This window comes from Sminthopsis crassicaudata, chromosome 5, assembly GCF_048593235.1.
Source record: "Sminthopsis crassicaudata isolate SCR6 chromosome 5, ASM4859323v1, whole genome shotgun sequence".
NCBI classification, from domain to species: domain Eukaryota; kingdom Metazoa; phylum Chordata; class Mammalia; order Dasyuromorphia; family Dasyuridae; genus Sminthopsis; species Sminthopsis crassicaudata.
This window is the reverse complement of record NC_133621.1, coordinates 307,793,426-307,819,333: the sequence shown is the minus strand read 5'-3', so window position 1 is coordinate 307,819,333 and position 25,908 is coordinate 307,793,426. Positions and strand designations below refer to the sequence as shown.

The window sequence follows — 25,908 nt, the reverse complement described above, 5'->3', positions numbered from 1 at the left end:
CATTTGATTAGTGATATGACTGGCATTTGAAGAAAATATCTTTAATTTGACATTCTAATCTCCAGTTCCATTTCAATGTATAATATGAAGGTTACATTAAAAAATATTAATTATTTTCCTTGCATATTCAGTTCCCAGTTGTCTTTCCCTCTCAACCCCGCATTAGAAAAGGTCAACATTTTATATATATATACACACATATATATGAATATATATATACAAATATTATACATATATGTGTATGTATATATATATATGTATATATATGTATGTATATACCAAACCATATAATAGATATTTCCATATATCGATTTTTTTTCTCTGCAGGTAGATAGCATTTTCCTTCAGAAGACCTTCACAGTTAATTGAAATTTCCTGCAACTCTGAAGAGCTTTGCCATTCATCTTTACTCTTCCACTAATTCTGCTGTACCCTAATATTCTCTTGGTTCAGCTCTTCCCTCAGCATTATTTCATGTAAGTTTTCCATATTTTAAAAAATCAATGTGTTCATTATTTTTTTAAAGCAAAATGATATTCCATTATATTCATATTTTATAAATTAATCACCTATAGCCGTATGGATTGGTACTCTTCAGTTTGTCACTCTTTGCCACCACAAAATGAGCTTCTATAACTATTTTTGTGTATATAAAAAGTCTTTTTCTTTCTTAAAAAAAAAAAAAAAAAAACATCTCTCTGGGTTTTGGACACTTCCTTCAAGGGTAGGCTGAAAGCTCCTGAAGCCCCTCCCTTTGCTTTTGTTGCCCCCTGTCCTGCTCCTGGCTTGTGCTTGATGTGGTCAATTATTGTTTGCCTTGGTTAGGGAGGAGGGAATTTCTGGTGTAGGAGTCTGCATTGCCCTGGATTGTTCTGGTCCCTCACTCCAATGAAGCAGACTTCACCCGAGGATTTTCTAAATTATCTTGGGAGTCAATGTTGTTTCACTCTTTACTTTTATTGGGTTCCCCTCTTCAATTAATTTTGGGAGAGAATTTTTAAATTGCTTGGAGGGAATTTTGATGCAGGTATTGGGAGGATGTCACCTGCCTTCCTCCCCCCATTTTCCCCTCATATTCAGGGTTTGTTTAATGAACAATTAAAATTCCAGAAGCACAAATGCTAAAGTGTCTTTACCAATAGCCTAGAGTGAGCCCTTCATTTCAGTGAGGACATCAATACAAAGAAATGTAAATTTTTTGCCTGAGGTCTCACAGCTAATTAGTAGCAGTGCTGGGGCAGGCAACCCTGGAGAACTCTTTTACTGCAGCAGTAAAGAATTTGCTGAAAAGGGGGTAAGTCTTTTATCCTCAGTAGACCACATAATGTAACTTAATGATGTCTGAACCCAACTTCCCACACTTTCCTTCTAGAAATTTTTAATGTTGGCTGTAACAACTTGGTTTGTTCTGTGCAGCATTACATTGAGTTTGCAGTTCACTGAAACTCCTTAGAAGAAGGGGACCCTGGATATCATCTAGTCCAAAGCATCTTAAACTGCAGGTTGTAACCCCTAATAGGGTCAGGTAAATGAATACAGGGATCATGAAATATTAATATTCCACCAGTATTTAATTTTGTAAGTAAAAAAAATCAATCTCATGCGTATGAACATTTCCTTTTTTTATAAATGACAAAATTATACACATACACACACATAAATAAATATATATATATATATATATATATATATATATATATATATATATAATTATATGATATATAGGTCTTTTTCTTTATTTCAAAAAACAATCTCTCTGATGTTTGCACACTCCCATCCAAAGTAGGCTGAGAGCTCATGAAGTCCACCTCCTCCTGCTTTTTCTACCCTAAGGTCTGGTGTGGGTTTGTGGTGGATGTGGTTAACTATTGGCAGCCTTGTTCAGGGAGGGCAGAACTTCTGGTGTAGGAGTCTGGATTGTTTTGGTCCCTCATTCCAATGAAACAGACTTTACCTGAGGGCTTTCTAAATTGTCTTGGGGGGCAATGTTGTTTCACTCTTCCTTTTATTTGGTTTTCTACTCTTCAATTCATTTTGAGAAAGTTTTTAAATTGCTTGGAGGAAAATTTGCTGCAAGTTGGGGATGGTGTTGCCTGCCTTTCATAAGTGTACCTCTCTTCAAGTAACTACCTCTCTACAAATAAGTGTACCTCTGTGGAAATAACTGTACCTCTCTGCAAATAATTCCCTCTGTGCAAATAATTATACCTGTATGGAAATAACTATCTCTGTGCAAATAACTTCGTCTATGTAGATAATTACATCTTAATGGAAATAACGAACTTTGTGCAAGGAAGTGTACCTCGAGGCAAATAAGTATATCTCTCTACAAATAAGTGTACCTCCCTGCAAGTAACTCCTTCTGTGAAAATAAGAGTACCTCTGTTGAAATAAATGTACCCCTGTATTAATAACTACCACTGGAAAAATAATTATAAATGTATGTAAATAACGACATCTTTGGAAATAAATATAGCTCTGTACAATTAAGTGGACCTGTGCGAAAACACATGTACCTCTGTGAAAATAAGTGTACCTGTGTGTAAATAATTGTACCTCAGGGCAAATAACTGTACCTCTGTGTAAATAACTGCACCTCTATGCAAATAATTTCTCCTGTTCAAATAATTATAACTTTATGGAAATACCTACCTGTGTGCAATTAAGTGTACCTCTGTGGAAATAATGTCTATTTATATGATGTAGAAATATATATATATATATATATATATATATATATATATTTATTGATTTATATGATATATATGTGATATAAAATATAAATATGTTTTAAATATATTATTTTATGATTAACTATCCTCAAATACTTGATTTGTATATCTAATTTAGATACTTTTATACTTTGGTTCATGGAAAAATTCCTCAGCAAAAAGGGCTGAGAGGGAAAAGTTTAAGAAGCTTTGATTTAGTCTACCATTCTATTTTATAGCTTGAAATTGCAATCTTGAGAAAATGGGTGGTATAGGGTTAGTTGTTAAGGTACCCTTATTTGCACAGAGGTACACTTTTTTTGCACAGAGGTAGTTATTTCCATACAGGCATAATTATTTGCACAGAGGTACACTTATTTACACAGATGTGCAAGTATTTGCACAGAGTTATACTTGTTTACACACAGGTACACGTATTTGCACAACATTAACCCTAAACCCAAACCCTAAACTCACAAAATGAATTGCTGCAACTATTGTTGTATATATAGATCTTTTTCTTTCTTTAAAAAAATCTCTCTGGTGTTTGGACATTCCCACCAAGGGAAGGCTGTGAGATCCTGATGCCCCCCTCCTCCTGCTTCTGTTACCAACAGGAGTGCTGCAGGTTTGTGCTGGATGTGTTCAAGTAATGGCTGCCTTGGTTCGGGAGGGCAGGATTTCTGTTGCAGGAGTCTGGAGTGTTCAGGATTGTTCTGTTCCCTCATTCCAATGAAACAGACTTTACCTGAGGATTTTCTAAATTATCTTGGGGGTTAATGTTTTTTCACTCTTTACTTTTATTGGGTTTACCCTCTCCAATTCATTTTGGGAGAGAATTTTTTCATTGCTTGAAGGGAATTTTTCTGCAGGTCTTTTGAGGGTGTCACCTGGCTTCCCCCTGCCCATGCCATTTTCCCCTAAGACTCTGGGTTTGTTTAATGAACCATTAAAATCCCAGATGCACAACTGCTAAAACCAGCAGTGTCTTTACCAATAGCCTAGAATGAGCCCTTCATTTCAGTGAGGACATGAATGCAAAGAAAGGTGAATTTGTTGCCTGAGGTCTCACAGTTAATTAGCAGCAGTACTGGGGCAGGCAACACTGAAGAGCTCTTCTATAGCAGCAGTAAAGAATTGGCTGAAAAGTGGGTAAGTCTTTTATCCTCAGTAGACCACATATTGTAACATTATAATGTCTAAACCCAAGTTCCAACTCTCTCCTTCTGGAAATTCTTAATGTTAGATGTAACAGCTTGGTTTGTTCTGTGCAGCATTACATTGAGTTTGCAGTTCACTGAAAGCACTTAGCAGAAAGGGACCCTGGGTGTCATCCAGTCCAAAGCTTCTTAAACTGCAGGTTGTAACACCTAATGGGGTCAGGTAACTGGATGTAGGGGTCATGAAAAATTAATATTTAATTCTGTAGGTAATAAAAAATCCGTCTCATGTGTATGAACATTTCCTTTTTCATAAATGACAAAATTTTATGTATATATATAAAATGTATAGGTCTTTTTCTTTCTTTAAAAAAATCTCTCTGGTTTTTGGACACTCCCATCCAAGTTAGGCTAAAAGCTCCTGAAGCCACCCTCCTTCTGCATTTTTTACCCTAAGGCCTGGTGTGTGTTTGTTTTTGTGTGACAGTAACTATACCTCTATGGAAATAACTGCCTCTGTGCAAGTAAGTATACCGCTATGGAAATAAGTGTACCTCTGATCAAATAACCACCTTTGTGCAGATAATTATACCTGAATCAAAATAATGATCCCTGTGCAAAAAAGTGTATCTCTCTGCAAATCAGTGTATCTCTCTGCAAATAAGTGTACCTGTGTGCAAATAACTACCTCTGTGAAAATCATGGTAACTCTGTTCAAATAAATGTACCTCTGTACATATAACTAACATTGTGTAAATAATTATACATGTATGTAAATAAAAACATTTGTGGAAATAAATATAGCTCTGTAAAAATAAGTGTATCTGTACTAAAATACATGTACCTCTGTGGAAATAAGTGTCTCTCTGTGTAAATGATTGTACCTCAGTGCAAATTACTGTACCTCCCTGCAAATAACTGTACCTCTGTGTAATAATTCTACCTCTGTGCAATAATTGTACCTCTATATAATACATGTACCTCAGTGTAAATAACTGTACCTCTGCGTAAATAACAGTATCTCTGTGCAAATAACTACCTCAATGTAAATAATTATACTTGTATGGAAATAACTAACTCTGTGCAAAGACGTGTACCTGTGAGTAAATAAGTACACCTCTCTGCAAATACTTGCACATCTGTGTAAATAAGTATACCTCTGTTCAAATAAATGTACTTCTGTGCAAATATCTACCTCTGGCAAATAAGGGTACCTCTTTGCAAATAATTATACCTGTATGGAAATATCTACCTCTGTGTAAAGATGTGTACCTCTTTACAAATAACTACCTCTGTGTAGATAATTAACCTGCATGAAAATATTGATCTCTGTGCAAATAAGTGTACCTCTTTGTAAATAACTACATCTGTGCAAATAAGGGTACCTCTGTTGAAATAAATGTACACTTGTACAAATTACCACTGTGCAAACAATTATACATGCATGTAAATAACTATCTTTGTGGACATAAATATAGCTCTGTACAAATAAGTGTACCTCTGTGGAAAAACGTGTACCTCTGTGAAAGTAACTATACCTCTATGGATATAACTACCTCTGTGCAAATAATTGTACCTCAGGACAAATAACTCTACCTCCCTGCAAATAACCCTACTTCTGTAGAGATCAATTTACCTCTGTGTAAAGAGTTGGACCTCTTTGCAAATAAATGTTCCTCTGTGTCAATAATTATACTGCTGTGCAAATAATTGTTACTGTATGAAGATAACTACTTTTGTACATCTGTGTATAAAAGTGTAGCTCTGTGGATAACTATACCTATATGGCACTAATTACGTTTGTGCAAATAAGTGTACCTCAGTGTAAATAGTTGTACCTCTTTGCAAATAATCATAACTTTATGTAACTACCTGTGTGCACTTAATTGTAATGTTGTGGAAATAATTTATACTTATATGATCTATAAATATAAATACATATGTTTATATGTATATATATACATATATGTATATGTATATAAGTTTATTTATAGGACATATGTGTTAGGATTACTAGGTGAGAACTCAGGTTGTCTGGACAGTGACAAGGTGAGAATTCAGGTTGTCAGGACAATTACAAGGTGAGAACTCAGGTTGACTATCGGTCTCGTGCCGGTATTTAGCCTTAGATGGAGTTTACCACCCGCTTTCGGCTGCATTCCCAAGCAACCCGACTCCGAGAAGACCTGGTCCCGGTGCGCCGGGGGCGCCTCGATCAGAAGGACTTGGGCCCCCACCGAGAGCGGCACCAGGGAGTGGGTCTTCCGTATGCCACATGGCCCTCGCCCCACGGCGGGGCGGGGATTCGGCCCTGGGCTCTTCCCTGTTCACTCAGTTACTGAGGGAATCCTGGTTAGTTTCTTTTCCTCCGCTGACTAATATGCTTAAATTCAGCGGGATAAATTAACTTCAGCCAATGAGCTTGCTCCTTCTATCAAGTCAACCTGAGTTCTCACCTTGTAATTGTCCAGACAACCTGAATTCTCACCTTGTCACTGTCCAGACAACCTGAGTTCTCACCTAGTAATCCTAACACATATGTGATATAAATATATAAATATATTTTAAATACATTATTTTATTATTAATTATCAGTAAATACTTGATTTAGATATGTATTTTAGACAATTTTATACCTTGGTTCATGAAAAAATTCTTCAGCAAAAAGGGTTGTGAGGGGCAAAAGTTTAAGAAGCTTTGATTTAGTCTACCATTCCATTTTATAGCTGGAAGTTGTAATCTTGAGAAAATGGGTGGTTTAGAGTTAGTTGTTAAGGTACCCTTATTTGCACAGATGTAGTTATTGCAGAGAGGTACACTTATTTGCAGAGAGATACACTTTTTTGCACAGAGATTGTTATTTCCATGCAGGTATTATCATCTGCACAGAGGTAGTTATTTGTGAAGAGGTACATATCTTTACACAGAGGTAGTTATTCCCATACTGGTGTAATTATTTGCACAGAAGTACACTTATTTACACAGAAGTACACTTAGTTGCCAGAGGTAGATATTTGCCCATAAGTACACTTATTTGAACAGAGGTACACTTATTTGCACAGATGTGCAAGTATTTGCACAGAGGTATACCGATTTAAACACAGGAACATGTATTTGCACAAAGGTGTCCAAACACAATATTAACCATAAACCACAACCCTAAACACACAAAACGAATTAATGCAAATGTTGTATATATAGTTCTTTTTCTTAAAAAATCGGTCTGGTGTTTGGACACTTTGATCAAGGGAAGGCTATGAGATCCTGAAGCCCCCCTCTTCCTGCTTCTGTTACCAATAGGACTGCTATAGATTTGTGCTGGATGTGTTCAAGTATTGGCTGCCTTGGTTAAGGAGGGCAGGATTTCTAGTGTGGGAGTCTGGATTGTCCAGGATTGTTCTGGTCCCTCATTGCAGTGAAGCAGACTTTACATGAGGATTTTCTAAATTAATTTGGGGGTCAATGTTGTTTCATTCTTTACTTTTATTGGGTTTCCCCTCTCCAATTTATTTTCGGAGAGAATTTTTTCATTTCTTGGAGGGAATTTTGCTGTAGGTCTTGGGAGGGTGTCACTTTCCTTCCCCTTTACCCCCCCCCCCCCATTTTCCCCTCAGATTCTGGGTTTGTTTAATGAACCATTAAAATCCCAGAAGCAAGAATGCTAAAATCAAAGGTATCTTTCCCAATAGCCTGGAATGAGCCCTTTATTTCAGTGAGGACATTAATGCAAAGAAATGTGAATTTTTTGCCTGAGATCTCACAGCTATTTAGCAGCAGTGCTGGGGCAGGCAAGCCTGAAGAACTTTTCTACAGGAGCAGTATTTGCTTAAAAGTGGGTAAGTCTTTTATCGTCAGTAGACCACATGTTGTAGCTTTATAAAATAAGCCCCCATGTGGTAGAGAAGACTGAACCCAGCTTCCAACACTCTCCTTGTAGGAATTCTTAATATTGGCTGTAACAACTTCGTTTGTTCTGTGCAGCATTACATTGAGTTTGCAGTTCACTGAAAGCACTTAGCAGAAAGGGACCCTGGGTGTCATCTAGTACAAAACTTCTTAAACTGCAGGTTGTAACCCCTCATGGTGTCAGGTAACTGAATATAGGGGTCATTAAAATTAATATTCTACCTGTATATAATTGTGTAGATAAAAAGAAATTCATCTCATCTGTATGAACATTTTCTTTTTCAATAATGGTAAGATTATAAATATAGGATAAATATGTGATCAAAAATATACAAATTTGTTTTTAATACTTTATTTTAAGATTTACAATGATCCAATACTTGATTTGGATATCTGCTTTAGATCCTTTTATACCTTGGGTCATGGAAAAATTCCTCAGTAAAAAGGGCTGTGAGAGGGAAAAGTTCAAGAAGCTTTGATTTAGTCTACCATTCTACTTTATAGATGGAAGTGGTGATCTTGAGAAATGGGGTGGTTTTCCAAAGGGCTGACATGGGGTTAGTGGACTTGCCTTTGGAGGAAAAATCTTTCACTTCACATTCCAGTCTGCAGTTCCATTTGTAGTAGATGTGGAAGTTACAACTTTAAAGAATATTCATTATTTCCTTTCATTTACACTTCCAAGTTGTCTGCCCCTGTCTCTCCCAAACCCACAATAGAAAATGTCAACATTGGTTAAATATATGTGAAACCATACAATATATACTTCCATATATCAATTTTTTCCTCAGCAGGTAGATAGCATTTTCCTTCAGAAGACCTTCACAGTTAATTGAAATTTCCTGTAAGTCAAAAGAACTTAGCCATTCCTATTTACTCTTCCACTAATTTTGGTGGAGCCGCATATATTCCCTTGGTTCTGCTCTTCAGTCAGCATGAGTTCCAGGAATTTTCCACATTTTAAAAAATTAACCTGTCATTACTTGTTCAGGCACAATGATATTCCATTATATTCATATTCCACAACTTAATAGCCCCTAGCCCAATGGATGGGGCTCTTCCCAGGTGGCACCTTGGTCACCACAAAATGACTTGCTGCAACTATTGTTGTATATATAGGTCTTTTTCTTTCTTTTAAAAATCTATCTGGTGTTTGGACAGTCCCCTCAAGGTAAGGGTTAGAGATCATGAAGCCCCTGTCCTCCTGTTTCTGTTACCCAAGGGACTGCTGCAGGTTTGTGGTGGATGTGTTCACCTATAGGCTGCCTTGGTTAGGGAGGGCAGGATTTCTGTTGCAGGAGCCTGGATTGTTCAGGGTTCTTCTGGTCCTATATTTCAATGAAGCAGACTTTACCTGAGGATTTTCTAAATTATCTTGTGTTCGGATTACCAGGTGAGAACTCAGGTTGTCCGGAAGGTGACAAGGGGAGAATTCAGGATGTCTGGACAATTACAAGGTGAGAACTCAGGTTGACTTGACAGTTCTCAGACCTTTGGCTTGGGCCTTTAAAGGGAGTTTACACCTTAGGAATTCTAAGAGGAGCAAGTTCCTTGGTTGGAGTCCTTCTTCCCAGAAGCCTTGCATTATCCCATGCCCATTCTCTGGGAGGATAAAAAGAGGCAACATTGAGCCTGGAGAGCATTCTGGACTGGGGAAGGACAAGAGCTGGAGGAGATTCAGAGCCAGGATTCAGGAAGAAGAAGAGGCTGGCTGAAGGCTGCAGAATCCTCCCAAGAAACCTGCTCATAGAGGAAAAGATTATGCAGAAAAGAAGCCTCCTCCCAGAGAAGGATTACAACTGAGAGGCAATCAGAACCTTATAATCTTGGGGGTCAAGGTTGTTTCATGCTTTACTTTTATTGGGTTTCCCCTCCCCAATTCATTTTGGGAGAGAATTTTTAAATTGCTTGGAGGGCATTTTGCTGCAGGTCTAGGGAGGATGTCACTTGCCTTTTTCCCCTGCCATTTTTCCCTCAGACTCTGGGTTTCTTTAATGAACCATTAAAATCCCAGAAGCACAAGTGCTAAAACCAGAAGTGTCTTAACCAATGGCCTAGAGTGAGCTCTTCATTTCAGTGAGGACCTGAATGCAAAGAAATGTGAATTTGTTTCCTGAAGTCTCACAGCTAATGAGCAGCAGTGCTGGGGCAGGCAACCCTGGAGACCTCTTCTACAGCAGCAGTAAAGAATGTGCTGAAAAGTGGGTGAGTCTTTTATCCCCAGTAGACCACATATTGCAACATTATAATGTCTGCAGCCAACTTCCAAAACTCTCCTTCTAGTAATTCTTAATGTTAGAGGTAACAACTTGGTTTGTTCTGGGCAGCGCGATATTGAGTTTGTTATTCATTGAAACCCCTTAGCGGAAAGGGACCCTGGGTATCATCTAGTCCAAAGCATCTTAAACTGTGGCTTGCAACTTCTCATGGCGTCAGGTAACTGAATGCGTCAGGTAACTGAATATATGGTTTAGGAAAATTAATATTCCACCTGTATTTAATTTTGTAAGTAAAAATAAATCCCTCTTCCATCTATGAACATTTTCTCTTCCATAAATGATTGAATTATAAGTATAGCAACTATATATATGTATATATATATATTCATGTTTTATATGATGTATAAATATATACTTCCATATCAATTTTTTTCTCAGCAGGTAGATAGCATTTTCTCTTCAGAAGACCTTCACAGTTAATTGAAATTTCCTGTAAGTCAAAGAACTTAGCCATTCCTATTTACTCTTCCACTAATTTTGGTGGAGCCGTATATATTCCCTTGGTTCTGCTCTTCAGTCAGCATGAGTTCCAGGAATTTTCCACATTTTAAAAAAAATTAACCTGTCATGACTTGTTCAGGCACAATGATATTCCATTATATTCACATTCCACAACTTAATAGCCCCTAGCCCAATGGATGGGGCTCTTCCCAGGTGGCACCTTGGTCACCACAAAATGACTTGCTGCAACTATTGTTGTATATATAGGTCTTTTTCTTTCTTTAAGTAAATCTATCTGGTGTTTGGACAGTCCCTTCAAGGTAAGGGTTAGAGATCCTGAAGCCCCAGTCCTCCTGTTTCTGTTACCCAAGGGACTGCTGCAGGTTTGTGGTGGATGTGTTCACCTATTGGCTGCCTTGGTTAGGGAGGGCAGGATTTCCGTTGCAGGAGCCTGGATTGTTCAGGGTTCCTCTGGTTCTATATTCCAATGAAGCAGACTTTACCTGAGGATTTTCTAAATTATCTTGTGTTTGGATTCCCAGGTGAGAACTCAGGTTGTCCGGAAGGTGACAAGGGGAGAATTCAGGTTGTCTGGACAATTACAAGGTGAGAACAAAGGTTGACTTGACAGTTCTCTGGCTCAGACCTTTGGCTTGGGCCTTTAAAGGGAGTTTACACCTTAGGAATTCTAAGAGGAGCAAGTTCCTTGGTTGGAGTCCTTCTTCCCAGAAGCCCTTGCATTATCCCATGCCCATTCTCTGGGAGGATAAAAAGAGGCAACATTGAGCCTGGAGAGCATTCTGGACTGGGGAAGGACAAGAGCTGGAGGAGACTCAGAGCCAGGATGCAAGAAGAAGAAGAGGCTGGCTGGAGGCTCCAGAAGCCTCCCAAGAAACCTGCTCATAGAGGAAAAGATTATACAGAAAAGAAGCCTCCTCCCAGAGAAGGATTACAACTGAGAGGCAATCAGAACCTTATAATCTTGGGGGTCAAGGTTGTTTCTTGCTTTACTTTTATTGGGTTTCCCCTCCCCAATTCATTTTGGGAGAGAATTTTTAAATTGCTTGGAGGGCATTTTGCTGCAGGTCTAGGGAGGATGTCACTTGCCTTTTTCCCCTCAGACTCTGGGTTTCTTTAATGAACCATTAAAATCCCAGAAGCACAAATGCTAAAACCAGAAGTGTCTATACCCATAGCCTAGAGTGAGCTCTTCATTTCAGTGAGGACATGAATGCAAAGAAATGTGAATTTGTTTGCTGAAGTCTCTCAGCTAATGAGCAGCAGTGCTGGGGCAGGCGACCCTGGAGAACTCTTCTACAGCAGCAGTAAAGAATGTGCTGAAAAGTGGGTGAGTCTTTTATCCTCAGTAGACCACATATTGCAACATTATAATGTCTGAACCCAACTTCCAGAACTTTCCTTCTAGTAATTCTTAATGTTAGAGGTAACAACTTGGTTTGTTCTGGGCAGCGCGATATTGATTTTGTTATTCACTGAAACCCCTTAGCAGAAAGGGACCCTGGGTATCATCCAGTCCAAAGCATCTTAAACTGTGGCTTGTAATTCCTCATGGCGTCAGGTAACTGAATGCAACAAGTAACTGAATATATGTCTTAGGAAAATTAATATTCCACCTGTATTTAAATATGTAAGTAAAAATAAATCCCTCTCCTGTCTGTGAACATTTTCTCTTCCATAAATGATTGAATTATAAATATAGCAAATATATATGTATATAGATACATGTTTATGTGATGTATAAATATATACTTCCATATCAATTTTTTTCTCAGCAGGTAGATAGCATTTTCCTTCAGAAAACCTTCACAGTTAATTGAAATTTCCTGTAAGTGCAAAGAACTTAGCCATTCCTATTTACTCTTCCACTAATTTTGGTGGAGCCGCATATATTCCCTTGGTTCTGCTCTTCAGTCAGCATGAGTTCCAGGAATTTTCTACATTTTAAAAAATTAACCTGTCATGACTTGTTCAGGCACAATGATATTCCATTATATTCATATTCCACAACTTAATAACCCCTGGCCCAATGGATGGGGCTCTTCCCAGGTGGCACCTTGGTCACCACAAAATGACTTGCTGCAACTATTGTTGCATATATAGATCTTTTCCTTTCTTTAAAAAAAGTCTATCTGGTGTTTGGACAGTCCCATCAAGGGAAGGTTTAGAGATCCTGAAGCCCCTGTCCTCCTGTTTCTGTTAGCCAAAGGACGGCTGCAGGTTTGTGCTGGATGTGGTTACCTATTGGCTGCCTTGGTTAGGGAGGGCAGGATTTCCGTTGCAGGAGCCTGAATTGTTCAGTGTTCTTCTTGTTCTGTATTCCAATGAAGCAGACTTTACCTGAGGATTTTCTAAATTATCTTGTGTTCGGATTTCCAGGTGAGAACTCAGGTTGTCCGGAAGGTCACAAGGGGAGAATTCAGGTTTTCTGGACAATTATAAGGTGAGAACTCAGGTTGACTTGACAGTTCTCTGCCTCAGACCTTTGGTTTGTGCCTTTAAAGGGAGTTTACACCTTAGGAATTCTAAGAGGAGCAAGTTCCTTGTTGGAGTCCTTCTTCCCAGAAGCCCTTGCATTATCCCACGCCCCTTTTCTGGGAGGATAAAAAGAGGCAACATTGAGCCTGGAGAGCATTCTGTACTGGGGAAGGACAAGAGCTGGAGGAGACTCAGAGCCAGGATTCAGGAAGAAGAAGAGGCTGGCTGGAGGCTCCAGAAGCCTCCCAAGAAATCTGCTCATAGAGGAAAAGATTATACAGAAAAGAAACCTCCTCCCAGAGAAGGATTACATGTGAGAGACGATTAGAACCTTATAATCTTGGGGGTCAAGGTTGTTTCTTGCTTTACTTTTATTGGGTTTCCCCTCCCCAATTCATTTTGGGAGAGAATTTTTAAATTGCTTGGAGGGCATTTTGCTGCAGGTCTAGGGAGGATGTCACTTGCCTTTTCCCCTGCCATTTTTCCCTCAGACTCTGGGTTTCTTTAATGAACCATTAAAATCCCAGAAGCACAAATGCTAAAACCAGAGGTGTCTTTACCCATAGCCTAGAGTGAGCTCTTCATTTCAGTGAGGACATGAATGCAAAGAAATGTGAATTTGTTTGCTGAAGTCTCTCAGCTAATGAGCAGCAGTGCTGGGGCAGGCAACCCTGGAGAACTCTTCTACAGCAGCAGTAAAGAATGTGCTGAAAAGTGGGTGAGTCTTTTATCCTCAGTAGACCACATATTGCAACATTATAGTGTCTGAACCCAACTTCCAGAACTTTCCTTCTAGTAATTCTTAATGTTAGAGGTAACAACTTGGTTTGTTCTGGGCAGCGCGATATTGATTTTGTTATTCACTGAAACCCCTTAGCAGAAAGGGACCCTGGGTATCATCCAGTCCAAAGCATCTTAAACTGTGGCTTGTAATTCCTCATGGCGTCAGGTAACTGAATGCAACAAGTAACTGAATATATGTCTTAGGAAAATTAATATTCCACCTGTATTTAAATATGTAAGTAAAAATAAATCCCTCTCCTGTCTGTGAACATTTTCTCTTCCATAAATGATTGAATTATAAATATAGCAAATATATATGTATATAGATACATGTTTATGTGATGTATAAATATATACTTCCATATCAATTTTTTTCTCAGCAGGTAGATAGCATTTTCCTTCAGAAGACCTTCACAGTCAATTGAAATTTCCTGTAAGTGCAAAGAACTTAGCCATTCCTATTTACTTTTCCACTAATTTTGGTGTAGCCGTATGTATTCCCTTGGTTCTGCTCTTCAGTCAGCATGAGTTCCAGTAATTTTCCACATTTTAAAAAATTAACCTGTCATGACTTGTTCAGGCACAATGATATTCCATTATATTCATATTCCAAAACTTAATAGCTCCTAGCCCAATGGATGGGGCTCTTCCCAGGTGGCACCTTTGCCACCACAAAATGACTTGCTGCAACTATTGTTGTATATATAGACGTTTTTCTTTCTTTAAAAAAAAAGTCTATCTGGTGTTTGTACAGTCCTATCAATGTAAGGGTTAGAGATCCTGGAAAAAAGTATAGCTATATACAAATAAGTGTATCTGTGCTAAAATCCAAGTACCTCTGTTGACATAAGTGTCCCTCTGTGTAAATAATTGTACATCAGGACAAATAACTGTACCTCTGTGTAAATAACAGTACTTCTGTGAAAATAAAAGTACCTCTGTACAAATACTTGCAAATCTGTGTAAATAAGTGTACCTCTGTGCAAATAATTATACCTGTATGGTTATAACTACTTCTTTGTAAAGATGCGTACCTCTTTAAAAATAACTACCTCTTTGCAGATAATTATACCTGCATGGACATAGTGATTTTTGTGCAAAAAGTATGCCTCTGAGCAAACAAGAGTATCTCTCCCAAATAATTGTAACTCTATGCCAATAAGTAACTCTGTGGAAATAAGGTTACCTGTTTTGAAATGATTGTACACTTGTACAAAGTACCACTGTGCAAACACTTATATATGTATGTAAAGAACTACCTCTGTGGACATAAATTTAGTTCTGCACAAAGAAGTGTACCTCTGTGGAAAAACGTGTTCCGCTGTAAAAGTAACTCTGCCTCTATGGAAATAACTACCTCTGTGCAAATAATTACCTCTGTTCAGATAATTTTACCTGTAAGGAATTAATGATGCCTGTGCTAAAAAGTGTTCCTTGTTACAAATAAGTGTACCTCTGTGCAAATAAGTGTCCTTCTCTGCATATAAGTGTACCTATCTCCAAATAAGTGTCCTTGTCTGCATATAAGTGTATCTCCCTCAAATAAGGGCATCTCCCTCCAAATAAGGGCATCTCCCTACAAATAAGGGCTTCTCCCTGCAAATAAGGGCATGTCTCTGCAAATAAGGATACCTCTGCTCAAAAAGGGTACCTGTGTTCAAATTATTTCCACTGTGTAACATCTGTGGAAAAAGGTATAGCTCTTAACAAATAAATGTATCTGTGCTAAAATACATTTACCTGTGTGTAATAACTGTACCTCTGTGTAAATAACAGTATCTCTGTGGAAATATTTGCACCTCTGTGCCAATAATTATACCTGTATGGATATAACTGCTTCTGTGTAAAGATTTGTACCTCTTTCCAAATAAATATCGCTGTGCAGATAATTATACCTGAATGGAAATAACGTCTCTGGGCAAAAAGTATACCTCTGTGCAAATAAGTTTATCTCTTGGCAAATAAGTGTACCTCTGTGCAAAAAAACAACCAAAAGAAAACCAAACAAAAAAAACCCCCAAAACAATGAAAAAAAAAAACTATATCTGTGCAAATAAGGTTACCTCTGTTGACATAAATGTTCACTTGTACAAATTACCACTCTGCAAACAATTATATATGTATGTAAAGAACTACCTCTGTGGACATAAATTTAGTTCTGTACAAATAAGTGTACTTCTGCACAAAACGTGTTCCTCTGTTAAATTAACTCTGCCTCTATGGAAATAACTACCTCTGTGCAAATAATTACCTCTGTTCAGATAATTTTACCTGTAAGGAATTCATGATCCCTCTCCTAAAAAGTGTTCCTTGTTGCAAATAAGTGTACCTCTGTGCAAATAAGGGTCCTTTTCTGCATATAAGTGTACCTATCTCCAAATAAGGGTATCTCCCTACAAATAAGGGCATCTCCCTCCAATTAGGGGCATCTCCCTCCAATTAAGGTCATCTCCATGAAAATAAGGGCATGTCCCTGCATGGAAGTGTACCTCTATGTAACAAAGTGTACCTCTGGGCAAATTACTATACCTGAATGGAAATAATTGCCTCTGTGCAAGTAAGTATATTCCTGTGGAAATAAGTGTACATCTTTGCAAATATTTACCTCTGTGTAGATGATTATACCTGCATGGAAATAACGATCCCTCTGCAAAAAATCATTCCACTTTGCAAATAAGTGTACCTCTGTGTAAATATGTGTACCCCTCTGTATATAGTTGTACCTATCTCCAAATAAGGGTATCTCCCTACAAATAAGGGCATCTCCCTCCAATTAGGGGCATCTCCTTGCAAATAAGGACTTCTCCCTCCAATTAAGGGCATTTCCCTCCAATTAAGGGCATCTCCCTGCATGGAAGTGTAACTCTGTGTTAGAAAGTGTACCTCTGGGCAAATTACTATACCTGTATGGAAATAATTGCCTCTGTGCAAGTAAGTATATTCCTGTGAAAATAAGTGTACATCTTTGCAAATATTTACCTCTGTGTAGATGATTATACCGGCATGGAAATAACGATCCCTCTGCAAAAAATCGTTCCACTTTGCAAATAAGTGTACCTCTGTGTAAATATGTGTACCCCTCTGTATATAGTTGTACCTATCTCCAAATAAGTTTATCTCCCTGCAAATAAGGATATCTCCTGCAAATAAGGATATCTCCCTGCAAATAAGTTCATCTCCCTGCAAATAAGGGCATGTCTCTGCAAATAAGGGTACCTCTGTTCAAAAAGGGTACCTGTGTTCAAATTATTTCCACTGTGTAACACCTGTGGAAAAAAGTATAGCTCTGAACAAATAAATGTATCTGTGCTAAAATACATATAATACAGTGTAATAACTGTACCTCTGTATAAATAACAGTACCTCTGTGCAAATACTTGCCCATCTGTGTATATAAGTGCACTTCTGTGCCAATAATTATACCTGTATGGATATAACTTCTTCTTTGTAAAGATTTGTACCTCTTTACAAATAAATATCTTTGTACAGATAATTATACCTGAATGGAAATAACGTCTCTGAACAAAAAGTATATCTCTGTGCAAATAAGTTTATCTCTCGGCAAATAAGTGTACCTCTGTGCAAAAAAAACAACCAAAAAAAAAAGCCAAAAAAAAACTACATCCGTGCAAATAAGGTTACCTCTGTTGAAATAAATGTACACGTGTACAAATTACCACTCTGTAAACAATTACATATGTATGTAAAGAACTACCTCTGTGGACATAAATTTAGTTCTATACAAATAAGTGTACCTCTTCGGAAAAACGTGTTCCTCAGTTAAAGTAACTCTGCCTCTATGGAAATAACTACCTGTGTGCAAACAATTACCTCTGTTCAGATAATTTTACCTGTAAGGAATTAATGATACCTCTGCTAAAAGTGTTCCTTGTTGTGAATAAATGTACCTCTGTGCAAATAAGTGTCCTTCTGTGCATATAAGTGTGCCTATCTCCAAATAAGGGTATCTCCCTACAAATAAGGGAATCTCCCTGCAAATAAGGGCATCTCCCTCCAATTAAGGGCATCTCCCTGCAAGTAAGTGTACCTCTATGTAACAAAGTGTACCTCCGTGCAAATTACTATACCTGTATGGAAATAACTGCCTCTGTGCAAGGAAGTATATTCCTGTGAAAATAAGTATACATCTTTGCAAATATTTACCTCTGTGTAGATAATTATACATGCATGGAAATAATGATCCCTTTGCAAAAAATCGTTCCACTTTGCAAATAAGTGTACCTCTGTGTAAATATGTGTACCCCTCTGTATATAATTGTACCTATCTGCATATAAGTTTTTCTCCCTGCAAATAAGTATATCTCCTGCAAATAAGGATATCTCCCTGCAAATAAGTTCATCTCCCTGCAAATAAGGGCATGTGTCTGCAAATAAGGGTACCTCTGTTCAAAAAGGGTACGTGTGTTCAAATTATTTCCACTGTGTAACACCTGTGGAAAAAAGTATAGCTCTGAACAAATAAATATATCTGTGCTAAAATACATATAATACAGTGTAATAACTGTACCTCTGTATAAATAACAGTACCTCTGTGCAAATACTTGCCCATCTGTGTATATAAGTGCACTTCTGTGCCAATAATTATACCTGTATGGATATAACTACTTCTATGTAAAGATTTGTAGCTCTTTACAAATAAATATCAATGTGCAGATAATTATACCTGAATGGAAATAACCTCTTTGAAGAAAAAGTATACCTCTGTGTAAATAAGTTAATCTCTCGGTAAATAAGTGTACCTCTGTGCAAAAAATCAACCAAAAAAATAAAACAAAAACCCAAAACAAAAAAAAAAAAAACAAAAAAAAAACAAACAAACAAAAAAAAACTACATCTTTGCAAATAAGGTTACCTCTGTTGAAATATATGTTCACTTGTACAAATTACCACTCTGCAAACAATTACATATGTATGTAAAGAACTACCTCTGTGGACATAAATATAGTTCTGTACAAATAAGTGTACCTCTGCGGAAAAACGTGTTCTTCTGTTAAAGTACCTCTGCCTCTATGGAAATAACTACCTCTGTGCAAATAATGACCTCTGTTCAGATAATTTTACCTATAAGGAATTAATGATCCCTCTGCTAAAAAGTGTTTCTTGTTGCAAATAAGTGTACCGCTGTGTAAATATGTGTACCCCTCTATATATAATTGTACCAATCTGCAAATAAGTTTATCTCCCTGAAAATAAGTATATCTCCTTGGAAACAAGTGCATCTCCCTGCAAATAAGGGCTTCTCCCTGCAAATAAGGGCATGTCTCTGCAAATAAGGGTACCTCTGTTCAAAAAGGGTACCTGTGTTCAAATTATTTCCACTGTGTAACATCTGTGGAAAAAAGTATAGCTCTGAACAAATAAATGTATCTGTGCTAAAATACATATACTTCTGTGTAATAACTGTACCTCTGTGTAAATAACAATACCTCTGTACAAATACTTGCACCTCTGTGTAAATAAGTGCAGCTCTGTGCCAATAATTATACCTGTATGTATATAACTACTTCTGTGTAAAGATTTGTACCTCTTTCCAAATAAATATCTCTGTGCAGATAATTATGCCTGAATGGAAATAACGTCTCTGGGCAAAAAGTGTACCTCTATGCAAATAAGTTTATCTCTCGTCAAATAAGTGTACCTTTGTGCAAAAAAACAACCAAAAAAAAAAAAAACAAACCCCAAACAACGAAAAAAAAACTACATCTTGGCAAATAAGGTTACCTCTGTTGAAATAAATGTTCACTTGTACAAATTACCACTCTGCAAACAATTACATATGTATGTAAAGAAATACCTCTGTGGACATAAATTTAGTTCTGTACAAATAAGTGTACCTCTGCGGAAAAACGTGTTCCTCTGTTAAAGTAACTCTGCCTCTATGGAAATAATTACCTCTGTGCAAATAATTACCTCTGTTCAGATAATTTTACCTGTAAGGAATTCATGATCCCTCTCCTAAAATTTGTTCCTTGTTGCAAATAAGTGTACCTCTGTGCAAATAAGTGTCCTTCTCTGCATATAAGTGTACCTATCTCCAAATAAGGGCATCTCCCGCCAATTAGGGGCATCTCCCGCCAATTAGGGGCATCTCCCTGAAAACAGGGGCATCTCCCTGCATGGAAGTGTACCTCTGTGTTACAAAGTGTACCTCTGGGCAAATTACTATACCTGTATGGAAATAACTGCTTCTGTGCAAGTAAGTATATTCCTGTGGAAATAAGTGTACATCTTTGCAAATATTTACATCTGTGTAGATAATTATACCTGCATGGAAATAACGATCCCTTTGCAAAAAATCGTTCCACTTTGCAAATAAGTGTACCTCTGTGTAAATATGTGTACCCCTCTGTATATAATTGTACCTATCTGCAAATAAGTTTATCTCCCTGCAAGTAAGTGTATCTCCCTGCAAGTAAGTGTATCTCCCTGCAAATAAGTGCATCTCCGTACAAATAAGGGCTTCTCCCTGCAAATAAGGGCATGTCTCTGCAAATAAGGGTACCTCTGTTCAAAAAGGGTACCTGTGTTCAAATTATTTCCACTGTGTAACACCTGTTCAAAAAAGTATAGCTCTGAACAAATAAATGCATCTGTGCTAAAATACATATAATACAGTGTAATAACTGTACCTCTGTATAAATAGTACCTCTGTGCAAATACTTGCCCATCTGTGTATATAAGTGCTCTTTTGTGCCAATAATTATACCTGTATGGATATAACTACTTCCGTGTAAAGATTTGTACCTCTTTACAAATGAATATAGATGTGCACATAATTATACCTGAATGGAAATAACGTCTCTGAACAAAAAGTATACCTCTGTGCAAATAAGTTTATCTCTAGGTAAATAAGTGTACCTCTGTGCAAAAAAACAACCAAAAAAAAAAACAAAACCCAAAACAACGAAAAAAAAAACTACATCTGTGAAAATAAGGTTACCTCTGTTGAAATAAATGTTCACTTGTACAAATTACCACTCTGCAAACAATTACATATATACGTAAATAACTACATCTGTGGACATAAATTTAGTTCTGTACAAATAAGTGTACCTCTGCGGAAAAACGTGTTCCTCTGTGAAAGTAACTCTGCCTCTATGGAAATAACTACCTCTGTGCAAATAATTACCTCTGTTCAGATAATTTTACCTGTAAGGAATTTATGATTTCTCTCCTAAAAAGTGTTCCTTGTTGCAAATAAGTGTACCTCTGTGCAAATAACTGTCCTTCTCTGCATATAAGTGTGCCTATCTCCCAATAAGGGTATCTCCCTACAAATAAGGGCATCTCCCTCCAATTAGGGGCATCTCCCTGCAAATAAGGGCATCTCCCTGCATGGAAGTGTACCTCTGTGTTACATAGTGTACCCCTCTGTATATAATTGTATCTATCTGCAAATAAGTTTATCTCCCTGCAAATAAGTTCATCTCCCTGCAAATAAGGGCATGTCTCTGCAAATAAGGGTACCTCTGTTCAAAAAGGGTACCTGTGTTCAAATTATTTTCACTGTGTAACATCTGTGGAAAAAAGTATAGCTCTGAACAAATAAATGTATCTGTGCTAAAATACATATACTTCTGTGTAATAACTGTAAATCTGTGTAAATAACAATACCTCTGTACAAATACTTGCACCTTTGTGTAAATAAGTGCAGCTCTGTGCCAATAATTATACCTGTATGTATATAACTACTTCTGTGTAAAGATTTGTACCTCTTTCCAAATAAATATCTCTGTGCAGATAATTATACCTGAATGGAAATAATGTCTCTGGGCAAAAAGTGTACCTCTATGCAAATAAGTTTATCTCTCGTCAAATAAGTGTACCTTTGTGCAAAAAAAAACCAAAAAAAAAAAAAAAAAAACAAACCCCAAACAACGAAAAAAAAAAACTACTTCTTGGCAAATAAGGTTACCTCTGTTGAAATAAATGTTCACTTGTACAAATTACCACTCTGCAAACAATTACATATGTATGTAAAGAAATACCTCTGTGGACATAAATTTAGTTCTGTACAAATAAGTGTACCTCTGCGGAAAAACGTGTTCCTCTGTTAAAGTAACTCTGCCTCTATGGAAATAATTACCTCTGTGCAAATAATTACCTAAAGTGTACCTCTATGCAAATAAGTGTATCTCTCGTCAAATAAGTGTACCTTTGTGCAAAAAAACAACCAAAAAAAAAAAAAAAACAAACCCCAAACAACGAAAAAAAAAAAAACTACTTCTTGGCAAATAAGGTTACCTCTGTTGAAATAAATGTTCACTTGTACAAATTACCACTCTGCAAACAATTACATATGTATGTAAAGAAATACCTCTGTGGACATAAATTTAGTTCTGTACAAATAAGTGTACCTCTGCGGAAAAACGTGTTCCTCTGTTAAAGTAACTCTGCCTCTATGGAAATAATTACCTCTGTGCAAATAATTACCTCTGTTCAGATAATTTTACCTGTAAGGAATTCATGATCCCTCTCCTAAAAATTGTTCCTTGTTGCAAATAAGTGTACCTCTGTGCAAATAAGTGTCCTTCTCTGCATATAAGTGTACCTATCTCCAAATAAGGGCATCTCCCGCCAATTAGGGGCATCTCCCGCCAATTAGGGGCATCTCCCTGAAAACAGGGGCATCTCCCTGCATGGAAGTGTACCTCTGTGTTACAAAGTGTACCTCTGGGCAAATTACTATACCTGTATGGAAATAACTGCTTCTGTGCAAGTAAGTATATTCCTGTGGAAATAAGTGTACATCTTTGCAAATATTTACATCTGTGTAGATAATTATACCTGCATGGAAATAACGATCCCTTTGCAAAAAATCGTTCCACTTTGCAAATAAGTGTACCTCTGTGTAAATATGTGTACCCCTCTGTATATAATTGTACCTATCTGCAAATAAGTTTATCTCCCTGCAAGTAAGTGTATCTCCCTGCAAATAAGTGCATCTCCGTACAAATAAGGGCTTCTCCCTGCAAATAAGGGCATGTCTCTGCAAATAAGGGTACCTCTGTTCAAAAAGGGTACCTGTGTTTAAATTATTTCCACTGTGTAACACCTGTTCAAAAAAGTATAGCTCTGAACAAATAAATGCATCTGTGCTAAAATACATATAATACAGTGTAATAACTGTACCTCTGTATAAATAGTACCTCTGTGCAAATACTTGCCCATCTGTGTATATAAGTGCTCTTTTGTGCCAATAATTATACCTGTATGGATATAACTACTTCCGTGTAAAGATTTGCACCTCTTTACAAATGAATATAGATGTGCACATAATTATACCTGAATGGAAATAACGTCTCTGAACAAAAAGTATACCTCTGTGCAAATAAGTTTATCTCTAGGTAAATAAGTGTACCTCTGTGCAAAAAAACAACCAAAAAAAAAAAAAACCCAAAACAACGAAAAAAAAACTACATCTGTGAAAATAAGGTTACCGCTGTTGAAATAAATGTACACTTGTACAAATTACCACTCTGTAAACAATTACATATGTATGTAAAGAACTACCTCTGTGGATATAAATATAGTTCTGTACAAATAAGTGTATCTGTGTGGAAAAATGTATTGCTCTGTGAAAGTAACTCTGCCTCTATGGAAATAACTACCTCAGTGCAAATAATCACCTCTGTTCAGATAATTTTACCTGCTTGGAAATAACCATCACTCTGCTAAAAAGTGTTCCTTATTGCAAATAAGTGTCCTTCTCTTCATATAAGTGTATCTCCCTGCAAATAAGGGCATCTCCCTGCAAGTAAGTGTACCTTTGTGTAACAAAGTGTACCTCTGTGCAAATTACTATATCTCTATGGAAATAACTGCCTCTCTGCAAGTAATTATACTCCTGAGGAAATAAGTGTACATCTGTGCAAATAATTACCTCTGTGTAGATGATTATACCTGCATGGAAATAACGATCCCTCTGCAAAAAAGTGTTCCTCTTTGCAAATATGTGTACCTCTGTGTAAATAAGTGTACCTCTCTGCATATAAGTGTAACTATATGCAAATAAGCATATCTCTCTGCAAATAAGGGCTTCTCCCTGCAAATAAGGGCATGTCTCTGCAAATAAGGGTACCTCTGTTCAAAAAGGGTACCTGTGTTCAAATTATTTCCACTGTGTAACACCTGTGGAAAAAGTATACCTCTGAACAAATAAGTGTATCTGTGCTAAAATTCATATACCTCTGTGTAGTAACTGTACCTCTGTGTAAGTAACAGTGCCCCTGTGGAAATACTTGCACATCTGTGTAAATAAGTGCACCTCTGTGCAGATAATTATACCTGAATGGAAATAACGTCTCCGTTCAAAAAGTATACCTCTGTGCAAATAAGCTTATCTCTTGCCAAATAAGTGTACCTCTGTGCAAAAACAAAACAAACAAAAAAAAAACAAACAAAAGAAACTACATCTGTGCAAATAAGGTTACCTCTGTTGAAATAAATGTACACTTGTACAAATTACTACTCTGCAAACAATCACATATGTATGTAAAGAACTACCTCTGTGGACATAAATTTAATTCTGTACAAATAAGTGTACCTCTGCGGAAAAACGTGTTCCTCTGTGAAAGTAACTCTGCCTCTATGGAAATAACTACCTCTGTGCAAATAATTACCTCTGTTCAGATAATTTTACCTGCCTGGAAATAACCATCGCTCTGCTAAAAAGTGTTCTTTGTTGCAAATAAGTGTCCTTCTCTGCATATAAGTGTATCTCCCTGCAAATAAGGGCATCTCCCTGCAAATAAGGGCATCTCCCTGCAAATAAGGACATCTCCCTGCAAATAAGGACATCTCCCTGCAAATAAGGGTATCTCCCTGCAAATAAGGGCATCTTCCCTGCAAACAAGGGCATCTCCCTGCACATAAGTGTATCTCTCTGCAAATAAGGTCATCTTCCTGCAAATAAGGGTATCTCTTTTCAAATAAGGGTACCTCTGTTGAAAGTACTTCCACTGTGTAACACCTGTGGAAAAAAATATAACTCTGCACAAATAAGTGTATCTGTGCTAAAATACATGTACCTCTGTGGACATAGGTGTCCCTCTGTGTAAATAATTGTACTTCAGGACAAATAACTGTACCTCTGTGTAAATAACAGTACCTCTGTGTAAATATAAGTACCTCTGTACAAATACTTGCACCTCTGTGCAAATAATCATACCTGTATGGTTATAACTACTTCTGTGTAAAGATGTGTACCTCTTTACAAATAACTACCTCTGTATGGAAATAGTGATTTCTGTGCAAAAAATATTCCTCTGAGCAAATAAGTTTATCATTATTCTCATCTTACAAATGAGAAAATCTAGGTTAAGATAAATTAAATGTCTTGCTCAAAATCACACAGCTACTAAAGATCTCATGCAGGATGTTAACTCCAGAATTTCTATCTCCAAGTCCAATGATATTGTATTCCCTAAATCATCTTATAACAAAAATATAACACTTATTTATGCTTAAACCTATATTGGTCAAAGTCATAGACCATTTGAACATGGTTGAAATGAAAGGACATCTCTAAATCCCAAGATTATTTTTATTCAAGAGGGAAATGCTAGAAGGATTTCCAAGGATTTCAGGGGTAAAGCAAGGAAGCTTCTTCTCCCAAATGTTAATCTTTGTTGTTCTAGAAATATTGGCAATAGCAATGACAAGAGAAAGAAATGAAAGGTAAAGAAAAGAAAAATTATCCCTATAGAATAAAAGCATGATACTTTACTTAGAATATCTTAGAGAATTAGAAAAGAAGCTAGTGAATAATATAAGTAATATTTTCATAAAAATAGCAGGATAGGAAATATAGCCACAAAAATCACCAATTTTCCCTTTGAAAAAATAAAATGTGGAGCAAATAATTTAAAAAGAAAAGCTATTCATTCATTCATTGGAAAACTGATAGAACAGTGGCCCTTAGTTAGCAATTAAATTCAGGCCTTATTAGATACAGTACAGGAGCAACTTGACCAAGGACACTTATAACCTTCTCTAAGTCCTTGAAATTCCCCTGTATTTGTTGTAAGAAAGAAATCTGGAAAATGGAGGATGTTGAATGATTTAAGAAAAGTAAATCAACAATGGAAACTATGGGAACTCTTCAGTATG

The 25,908-nt window shown here is 37.0% G+C and overlaps 1 long non-coding RNA gene across 1 annotated transcript in view; it reads left to right on the top strand.

The window, feature by feature from the left end:
• The window catches only part of LOC141543206 (uncharacterized), a 49,429-nt gene that overhangs the window by 936 nt on the left and 22,585 nt on the right, over nt 1-25,908 (top strand). Inside the window, exon 2 of the long non-coding RNA XR_012482376.1 lies at nt 328-476. This is a non-coding gene — a long non-coding RNA (uncharacterized LOC141543206). The remainder of the gene's footprint in view (nt 1-327; nt 477-25,908) is intronic.